The sequence below is a fragment of the Pholis gunnellus genome (assembly GCF_910591455.1).
Source record: "Pholis gunnellus genome assembly, chromosome: 11".
Classification (NCBI taxonomy): Eukaryota; Metazoa; Chordata; class Actinopteri; order Perciformes; family Pholidae; genus Pholis; species Pholis gunnellus.
This window is the reverse complement of record NC_136538.1, coordinates 10,484,438-10,494,756: the sequence shown is the minus strand read 5'-3', so window position 1 is coordinate 10,494,756 and position 10,319 is coordinate 10,484,438.

Genomic DNA, 10,319 nt, shown 5'->3' with positions numbered 1-10,319 from the left:
TAATGTTGAGCTGAAAAAAGGTAGATTTACGGATAATCAAAATAGTAGCCAATGATAAATGAACTAATCTATTTCACTCCAATCCTATTGTACAGGGATCACATCTCAATCATTTTGCATGCATCCATCTCCACTTTTTCTGTCTATTTTTTAAAAAAAAGTTAAGAAAATGGAACACAAAGAACCTTAAAATTGTACTGAAGTAAATTGATTTAATATACAATAACATATACATTCAGATATATACCTGAGCATAATTCTAAGCATTTATGTATGAGCCTGTTGCACATGTGATACTCAAAATGCATTAAGAACACAGTTGGAGACAGACACGATCTCACTTTGCTGTCATCGCTTGATTTAAATGAATGACGACCCATCTGCATGCTTTTAAGACCCAACAGAGGACATAAGATGGAGAAATGCAATGCACTGACTGACTGCCAGAACACACAAAAAAGAGATTCATCTTATTTCTGCTGCATGTTTACAGCAGGTCAAGACTTCTTAATGGCAGTTCCCATAACTATTAGGACAAGGTTGAGTGATATTTACAAGGCGCGTAAGGCTAAATTACTGTTTAGGAAAAAAAACAGCAATATCCTTTTGGGTTGTTTGAGATTCTAACAAAATCAAAGACAATCTGGAGCTGCTGATCCATGAAAACACCTTTTAAAAAATTGACTGGTGCTTTAAAAAGACACATTATCCAACAGATGAGGAACCAGTGATTCAATAAACTGTGACCGTAGAGCTCAGAATGCTTATTGACATGATTACACTTTAAACACTAGTCCACAAATGCCTAAACAAATAGTGGTCCTTAAAAAGAGAAGATTTCCTATGAGAGTGGATTGAATCCACATTATTGAGACAGGCAGTGGATATTATTTTTCTCAAGAGAAGGCAGCACCGGGCTGCACAAAGTGGCTGTATTGATTGTGCTTTCTAATCAGGCTGATTGGCTTACACATATCAAGTCAGAATGTAGAACAAGGGCATGCTCAGCAGAGTCCTCTCAGCTGCACACAGTCTGTCCTTGTCAAGTCGAATAATTAGTTCAGAATGTAAGAAAGCACGGGACGGTGATGTAATAGAAGAAAACATCAATGAAAAGTTGTGTCTGAGGCATTGGCAGGCGGCCTATCCAGTTACTGAACTGCAGCTTGTGCTTTTTGTGTTTGAAAATATGCGCATGTACCGTGTCTGAATGCCCAAGACGTTCAGAAATACATGAGCAGAATTCAATCTATCAGAAGCAACATGCACGGCATCAGTGATGGTGATGAGCAGCAGCATGGGGGAAATACTGATCAGTGGAAATGAAATGAAATACATGTTCCCCCTTTTCAGTCATTTATATTCTCCAACCACTTATTTCAGGGTCACGGGGGAAGACTATCCCAGCATGCACTGGGAGGAGGGCAGGGAAGACAGTGCCGGTTTGAGACGTACGGCTCAGACACATTCATACCTCGAGGTAATAGAGACTCCAGTCCACCTGTCAGTGGGAGGAAACCAGCACTGCTGAAGCAGAAACTAATCCTAGGTTCATTTGCTTTCAGGCAACAATGATATTCACCTGAGACACCATATCGGACATTTTTAAACACCAGCATCGCAATTGCCTATTTTACATTCATTTACAGTAAATATACAATTAATAATAACACTATAACTAAGAATAATGTAGTTGTAAGCCAATTTAAAGACATTTTTCAATGTATGTTTCAGCTACTTTAAATCCTCATATCACCCATTTACACTGTTCACCTGTAATTCATGATGAGCAATAGTTTGACAATGGTTGATAGCACACTATAACCCAGCTGTATTCATATATCATAAAATGTTATTACACAGTGTAAATACAACATTACAACTATGATATATGTCATCAAGCATTAATCAAGTGTTTACATATGTCTATGATGGAGGATGTATAGTTATTGAGATGAATAACAAAAAGCCAAAAGACTGCTGAGAAGTGTGTGGTGTAACAATAGCGCAAGTAGAGAGGAGTCATAAAGTTTGTACCGTGATAATGAAATATCTAAAATGTGTTTTCTATTGTTAGCCATCATAAACTACTGGTCATACCAGACCAATTGTATTTGTATTGCTCATGAATCAACTTTCTTATTTGTAACATTCTTACACAGTTATATTTGGCTTGAAAGCAGTTTGAACATTAAAATAAAATAAATACAAATAAAATACGACATGCCATATATTCCCCTTTAACCTCCAGTGCAGCAGTCATGCTGCAGTACGTGTTAAATGGAGAAAGCACTCAGCCACAGCTCGGCACACACATTAACGGGCCTGTTACAGTAGAAACAGAGGACGTGCGGGCATGACAGAGGGGAGACAATCCTTCAGAGTGCAGCAACAAGGCCTCCTGCGGTGAATAAAGATGAGGAGACAAGTGACGACACACATCCGCTTACAGTGAGAAATGAAACAGCCAGGCGAGCGAATGAGGGATTTCCTCTCAGCCTGCTGAGCAAGCGCTGATCCCAATGATTGAGGACATATGGTGAAATCAATCCTTTTGTCATTTATCAAAAAAAATAAAAAAACACTCTGCTCACAGCCTTTTAAATAGTAAATGTGACCTGAAGCGTCCAACAAGTTCTTGTGCGTGATGTTGACATGAGAGACACACTAGTGTTGCAGGCAGTGAGGGTGTATTGATTTAGATCTGGCTTGACAAGGTTAATTAAGCCAACACAGTCCTCTGAGATTTCTGAGGATCCATTCAGAAATCTTCTTTGTCGTGAAAGGGTCTAGAGTGATTGACTAAACCACAACACTTAAATGCAACACCTGCACACCGGGTCAAAGGTCAGGGCAGTTAGATTTGTGTCCATAATGATTTTGTTTCAAAGGAATAATTCAAATGAAGAAAAAGGAGTAGAAATTAAACAAGCCAAGAAGGTAGAAATCCCATTTTATCCCACTAGTTCTGTCCTAAGTGCTGATCTGACTATACATGCTGAAATGCAGTTGTTCTTCAGTATATCTGCAGCGTTAAAAGTACAACTCTCTCTGTCAATTAGAAGTTTGAATTTATCTTTATAACATAAAATAATGTGTTTAAGTCAAAGCTACATGCAAAACCAAAGCTGCACGTAGCTTTACTCTCCCATTATGAATCAGAGGTTTTCTTTTTAAATAAACCCCTGTTGCAATCTCTGACACGAGCACCGGCAAAAGTCAATCTCTACGTCTGTCCCGCAACTTTAATCCACTTTTTTTGTGCTTGTGTGATTTTGTGCATTAGCTTGAAATGAAAACCATTTCCCCACTCTTACCGCTGAGGAGGATTTGCCATCAAGAATCCAGTTAGATATACAGTCCAACAACAATAGTCCTAAAAAAATCCTGGAAGGTACATTATCTGAGGGTTATCTGAAGGTTTAGGGCGGTTCATTCAGTCGGGGAACCTGCATTTCATTTTGCCAAAAAAAAAACGTAGATCCACTTGAGTGAGTGATTGAGGTGAACCCTGACCAACAATATGTGATTCTCCAAAATACAGGTTCCTTACGGCCCACACTTATTTCTGAAAATGTTTTGGTTGTGACTCATCCAAGTGTTGCCATCTTAAGATGAAGTACACCACAATAAAAATGCTTGTGGTCTGTTTGCCTACTTGATACCTTCATGCAACACATTGATTTGACTCATTCTGCAGAGTGAGACAAACACTCTGTATGTCCTCTCACTCGCAGCCTTTTGAGAGGAGCCTCTTGTGTAGAGTGTATTTCTCTTGGTGAGAACAGCCTTGGCAAAAAACATGGAGGAGGCCCACAGTGAGAGCTCCTGGTGGTTGTAGTTTGCTGCATTTATTATACCTTTCAAATCCACACACTTTCACAGCAGCTTGCAGCTCTCACAGACTGCCAGAGGAGTGGAATTAAAAACTACAATATCACAACTTTCCGACAAGCCAAACGGTACAGGGAGGAGGGAAGCAGACTTTTTAAGCGTCCCAGGGATATTTCAGCCAACACATTGCCAGTTCTTATACTGTCGTACTCTTCTTATCAAACGCCACTTCAGAATGGAAAGCTAATATGCAGTGCAGAGTGCCTGACAGTAGTTAAGCCTGCTTTGGATGCTTATCTCCCTGAAACATGCTCATGTTAGTGACCACTGTCGGCTGCAGTGTAGCGCTGCAATGCTCCCGACTTTTACTATTCAACACATGAATCGTCGTGTTTGCCTTGTGTGTTCATGACTTCAGTAAAAACTAACTATAAGAAGTGAACGGCAGCCAGCACCATGAGACATGGATTGTTTTGTTTTTTTGTCTTTATTCTTTAAAGAACACAAAATACAGAAGCCAAACCTTCAAAAAAGCGACAGTAGTGTAGCGAGGATCTGTTAATTACTGCTTATATAGGCTGATCAAACAGCCTCACGTCCCAACAGGCTGCATCCCTGGTAGCTGCAGATCCCTTAAAGCAGCAAATGTCACGGTTTAGTAGTTTCTTTCAAGTAAACCCAGAGCTCTGGGAGCAATCCAGTATTTCAGAAGGGTCCCACAACGCATCTTCACCGTATGTTTATTTAACCACCAATGCCAGTTCTCGAAACCCATATAAAAGATATGAGTTGTGGACACAGCAATAACAGCCAAGACGACAGCAGTTTTTTTACAAGATGACGATGCCCTATCCACAACAGAAGAAAGAAAAAAAGAATTATCAATTGATCCCAGGATAATATAGTTTCCTTTTCATCTTAGAGCCGCTTTAAACCTGAATCCCTTTTGGCCCATTGAGACCGAAAAGTAAAGGAACTCTGACTCTCCCCGCGATTCATTCATCATGGTGACAGTCGCCTATAGGTTCTCCCTCTCTCTCTGCAGGCTCTATCTCTCTGCTCAACCATTCCTCCAACTTTCTCATTTAGATGTGCGGCCATGATAGCGCTTGCAGCATGATACACATGAGATACATCGTGTAACATGCCTGCATATAAAAACACACTCTGAAACGTTTATATTACACTGGAGACATTTTGGTACAAGAGTGAAAAACTTAATGGACAATACAGACACTTAAAGCTGCCTTAATCCCTGAAGGAACATGTACACAAATAATGCCTTAACTATGCTTACACGCCAAATAAAAGCAACTTGTACATTTTAAAAAATGTGGCACTGACTGTGTTTTTTTTATAAATATTTTGGCATTTCACAAAATGACTCATAGTGACCCCAGCAGCTCAGAACCATCACACACTGGATGTTCAGCAGGTGTTCGGAGGCGTTGGGGGAGTTATACAGCATGTTGAATTGTTGTGGGAGAGCGACTAAGAGGAGGAAAAGTCTTGTCGCAGTGTATTAAAGTGATTAGATAAGGTGTGCTGCATTCTTAACAAGTGTCTTAGTCAGCAGATTGTGGAAGCTTGTGCGGGCCCACAATGCTGTTTATAGAAAAAGGATTGGAAGCCTCTCTTTCAGACAGTGGGATGCTTTTATTACACTGTGTGTTGATGTTATGGATCCAGCCTCCTATAGGTCATGGCCTAGCGATGTGTGAATATCACACGCCCACGCATATCAAAATAAATGTTTTCCTCCGCAGTTTATACCAGTGAGACAGGAAATAAACACCAGCATTATGATGCTATCATGTAGTGGCATGAACCAAGTCACTGAGCACACAGAAAATAATGATCCCGTTCTCATGCAATGCTGAGATAATGTTCACGTTGATATGCTGCTGAAATAGTACTTGAATGCCTAAAACTGTCATAAGAAATGAAACGTAAAGCACATTAACGCTCCTCTGGACAGCTTTTATATCCTCATCCTTCTCTGTGGATACCGTGACTACTGGTGAATAGTAATGTTGATATGTGACACATAGTAGCGTTAGTAATACAATTCTTTATTATTATTTTTTAATTAAGTCGTCACATATCATAGGAAAGTACATTAACAAAAAATAATTTTAAAAAACCAGAAGGAAAAAGAAGCTGAATCATTTTTATCACATTTTCAAAGGGCAACATTATGGAAAAATGTGATAAAGAAAAGTTATGGTTATGGGATCATCATCCGCACAACTTCTAAACTTGGAACGCCTTTTAAATATTTTACCCTGAGATATGGGACTGTTTATCTTGGCGACGTGCACCTTACACTATTACTATTTTTTAAAGCCTGGGTTCAAGAGCGCAAACCTTTTCACATTTGTTTGCCTGGACCCTTTTTCATAATGCAGGAAGTTGTTTTAAGCTATGACCTATGCCCTTGATTAAAGTGCAAAAGACAATCATGGTAAAAAAAAAGAAGAAACATAATTTTTTGTCAAAGCCACTGACTTCTTTTCAAATATACTTGGAAAATGTATCGGGAGGTGTTAAGGAGTGGTGGAGTTCCAAAACCTAAACCTATAAATCATATTGTCAAATATGGATTTAGAGCAGTACTGGAACCAATTCAGATAAGCTAAACATAATTGGACGAACAGCCTAGTTTATAAGTGACGTCTTTCTTTTGGCAGTCATCCAGCATGTAATTCCCTTTGCGAGCCTAACCATGCGTTTCCCTGCAGTCAGGTGAGTAAAGACATTATCGTAAAGATACAGACACCAGAATACAACAAGAAATGCACAGATGTCATCTGTTGTAAACACATAACGAACAGGAAATGTATGTTTGCTCCGAAGCAGAAGGTTAACATAATGGCACATTCGACTAATGCCGCATCTGTGCCTATACAACATGATCAGATTACTGCCTCTTTCTTTGTCTAATGGCTTCTCTGTCTCAGCCCGACCTCCAGGGGCTCAGGGGGGGGGGGGGGGGGAATCCCAGCTATCAGCAGGGTTGCTTTTATTCTCTGCCACAAAGCAGCATTTTATTACCACTGACATGGTGATGAGGGGACGGACAGATAACCCCTCCTGCCATTACCCAAAAGAAGCTTGCCCCTGCCAGTGCATTATGAGACCTGCAGCCATTCCCCCTCCTCTCTCTCTCGCTCCCTCTCTTGGATTTATCAAACACTATTCACGGTTGCCACAGTAATGACACACTGGAGACATTTTAATGGGCTAGAGTGAAGTTTGTCTGATCATTGTCAACGGATGAGCTTCTATCTGTGGTGCCAGATGCCTTGTAGTATTCCAAAAACATAAAAGTGTATCTAATTAAACACATTGTCATATCAGCATAGAGGCTAATTGGAACTCACTTGATGTGATTCACAGAGATAAGTGTCAAGTTTCAGCCTACCGGTTATTATGCAACGCTGCTTCCTCCTGTCTGATATCCATACACAGCGATGCCTATTATGTCTGCATAATAAAGTTGTAAAACAAGCGGAGCCATATATACATACATATCGTATAAAATATGGTGTTTGATTTTATGAAAATTTAAGATCTAAATTATGTTTCCAACTTTCCAAAACTACATGTCTAGTGGGAAAATATTGAACTTTTGGCAACTTTATAGTCAAACTAGAAAGGTGCACTCAGTAGATTGCAGATCTCCGCCAGGTGTGTTTGCAGGTTAATGTTAATGGACTGTATGGTATCGTAAGACACGCTTCATTCAAACTCAAAAACAAGTGGCGATGTATGCAGACAATCGGCTCACAGTCGTCGTATAAGACCTTTAAATGTTCACACATGCAGCTGATGGCATGAACCTCCTGGCGGAGATAAATGTATTGAATGTAGAATGCAAACTCCAGCTGGGTTGCTTAAACCTTCAAAGTGGTAGATGAGGACAGTATCTCAGTTTCCTCAATGCTTACTAAAGCCCAGTGTGCAAACACAACATATTATATGCAATAATAGTGATTTACTTTTCACTATTTCTGCCCTTTCAGGCAAAAGTAATGAGAAGTAAGCATTACTAAGCTTTGTAGGTGCGATAAGACTGAGATGAATATTCTGTTTTATGCACCAGGGTGTTCATGCCATCTGGAAATACCAATGGCTCCAACCACAGAGACTGATGGAAATCCAACTGCTCGAGAGATAATAATATCGGGACCAGCGCAGCCTTCTGGAACGATATTCTTGTCACATAAAACATGTTCATCCAGGTGTACCCTCCTCCCCTCAACAGAGGAGACTCACTCATCAGGCAAACACAAATCCAACCAGTCCCCAGGTGGAGTGTCACAGAAGCCTGAGCAATTACCAGAGCACCTTTCATCATCCCTCTATTTTATACTCCGGTGTTCAATTTTCCTCCATTTATTCGTGTCATAGTATAGCAGCAAAACAAACTGCAGCCGTGGAGTCAACACCTCCAATGAGTAATACTCAACTTTTCCTTCTTCCCGAAATAATTATGAAGAAAGTTACCATATATTGAAACTGAAAAAGCAATTACGTCCTCGACGGTGGAGTGTGTTGCTCTGTGTGAATTCCCAACTGTGGGAAATCCCTTGAAAGACTGCAATTTAACTGCCCAACATTAGATGTTTGGGAGTATTCATGACCACACCGAGAGACTGTGGCTTGTTATGCAGCTGCTTGTTATCTATGTCGAATCCCATCTTAGACATAACTCATGGGGTGAAGGAAATCTGTGGAAAGTTATGAGGGGTAAAAAACATAACTTATCTTGAGAGTGAGACTTGCAAAGGTCTTTGGTTGGCATGTTTATCACACTATTCCAAGATCCCATATATCTTTTTGTTCACGATTTACAAGCAACCTGCGCTGGCAAAACATTTTATTCTGATTTATGTTGGTGTAGTAATTGTTTTTCAAAAATATAAATTGAACTGCGAAAATAAATACAGCTGTTATTTCTTTAAAGTGATGGTCTCGAAAGAAATGAGTAAAATGTCAGTACTCATCACACTAAAAGCATGGGTTTATTTTACTTAATGTAGTTAAACAACCTAGTCAGTCTTTTGTCAGTGAATTCATCACTCATGTGGCAAATGCTGGTATGGTTCAAGCCTGGGAAAAGACCATCACAACCTTTGTGAGCAGTGCAACATTTGCTGTAGTGGCCAATGTTAAAAGTGACAATTACAGGATAATTCTAAAAGTAAGTATTGGATCGAGAAATGCTGTATTTCACTGCTTAAGAATTTAAGTTTTCATCTATAAAAGGAGGAATTTGTTATTTCTTCTTTCAAAAGTTAGACTTGCTTTAACCTCTTATGTCACTCCCTCCCTTGCCAGCATTAGTTCTTAGTGTGTTCTGCTCCCAACTCCCTAATTAGCCTCCCAGTATGCAGTATACTGCATACCTGCCTTTAGACGGACTGCCTTGTTTTACTGAGCCATTACAGTAAAGCTGGTTCTGGTTTGTAACTTGGATCCTACCATTTTTTTCCATTTAAGAAGCATTATATTGTATTCATCGAAGTGATTCCTGAGATCTGGGAACACACTGACATCCACAGAAGTCCAACAGGCGGAAGAAACAAGCTGTCAGATTAAACGGGTTGTGAACAAGCCGACCGTTGTTCTCCAGACAGCATGTTTATCGTCTAAAATCATCACAAGTGCAACAGGTCAGGACTTTGTTGAAAGAAATAACTTAATCTCAATGAGACTTTTAGCTGGTTATATAAAGAGAAAGAAACTGAAGAGTGCAGTTGCGATTGTTTTGGCCACTATAGGTGATCGGATTCCAAGGATTTGGTATCGCTTTTTTTCACTTCGGACATTTTTAACATGACACATTAGAAAGCAGATTAGAATCCTGGTATTGAGCATGACGGCTCACTGTCACACTGTCTTACTGGGACAGACCCATCCCTCATGTTATTAGTTATACCTGTGCTATTCCTACTATGACGGGTCAAAATGTCAGGTGTGGAAATCTGTACAGTTTGTCTCACTGGCATAGCTAATTGACCACATGCCTCATCCTTTGCTGAGTAAGGCGGGTGTGTTGCAACACAGGGGTAGCTCCATCTAGTGGATCCACTAGATTACATTAAACCACAGATTACCAGATATTCAACATGGCAAATGGCACCCCCCCCCCCCCCCCCCCCCCCCCCCCCCCCCAATCCACTACCAGAACAGACACAAAGTTATTTTCAGTCAACTTCAAATGACATTTTGACATGTGTTTTTAGTACTGACTGAACCCGAACCCTATCATCACACCTTCATCATTATCACGTTAATTAGCTAACTGCTAACCTAATGCTCATTAAAAGGCTACACGAAAAGGGTTGCAAATCATCATGTACTGCTGTTTTGGACAGGGCACGAACGAGAGACGATGGCTGTGCAATGCTTTCCCCCATGCCAGTGACAAAGCACATGGAGCTGCTTCTGAGGCGGTCTGGCAATACCTCACTGTGACA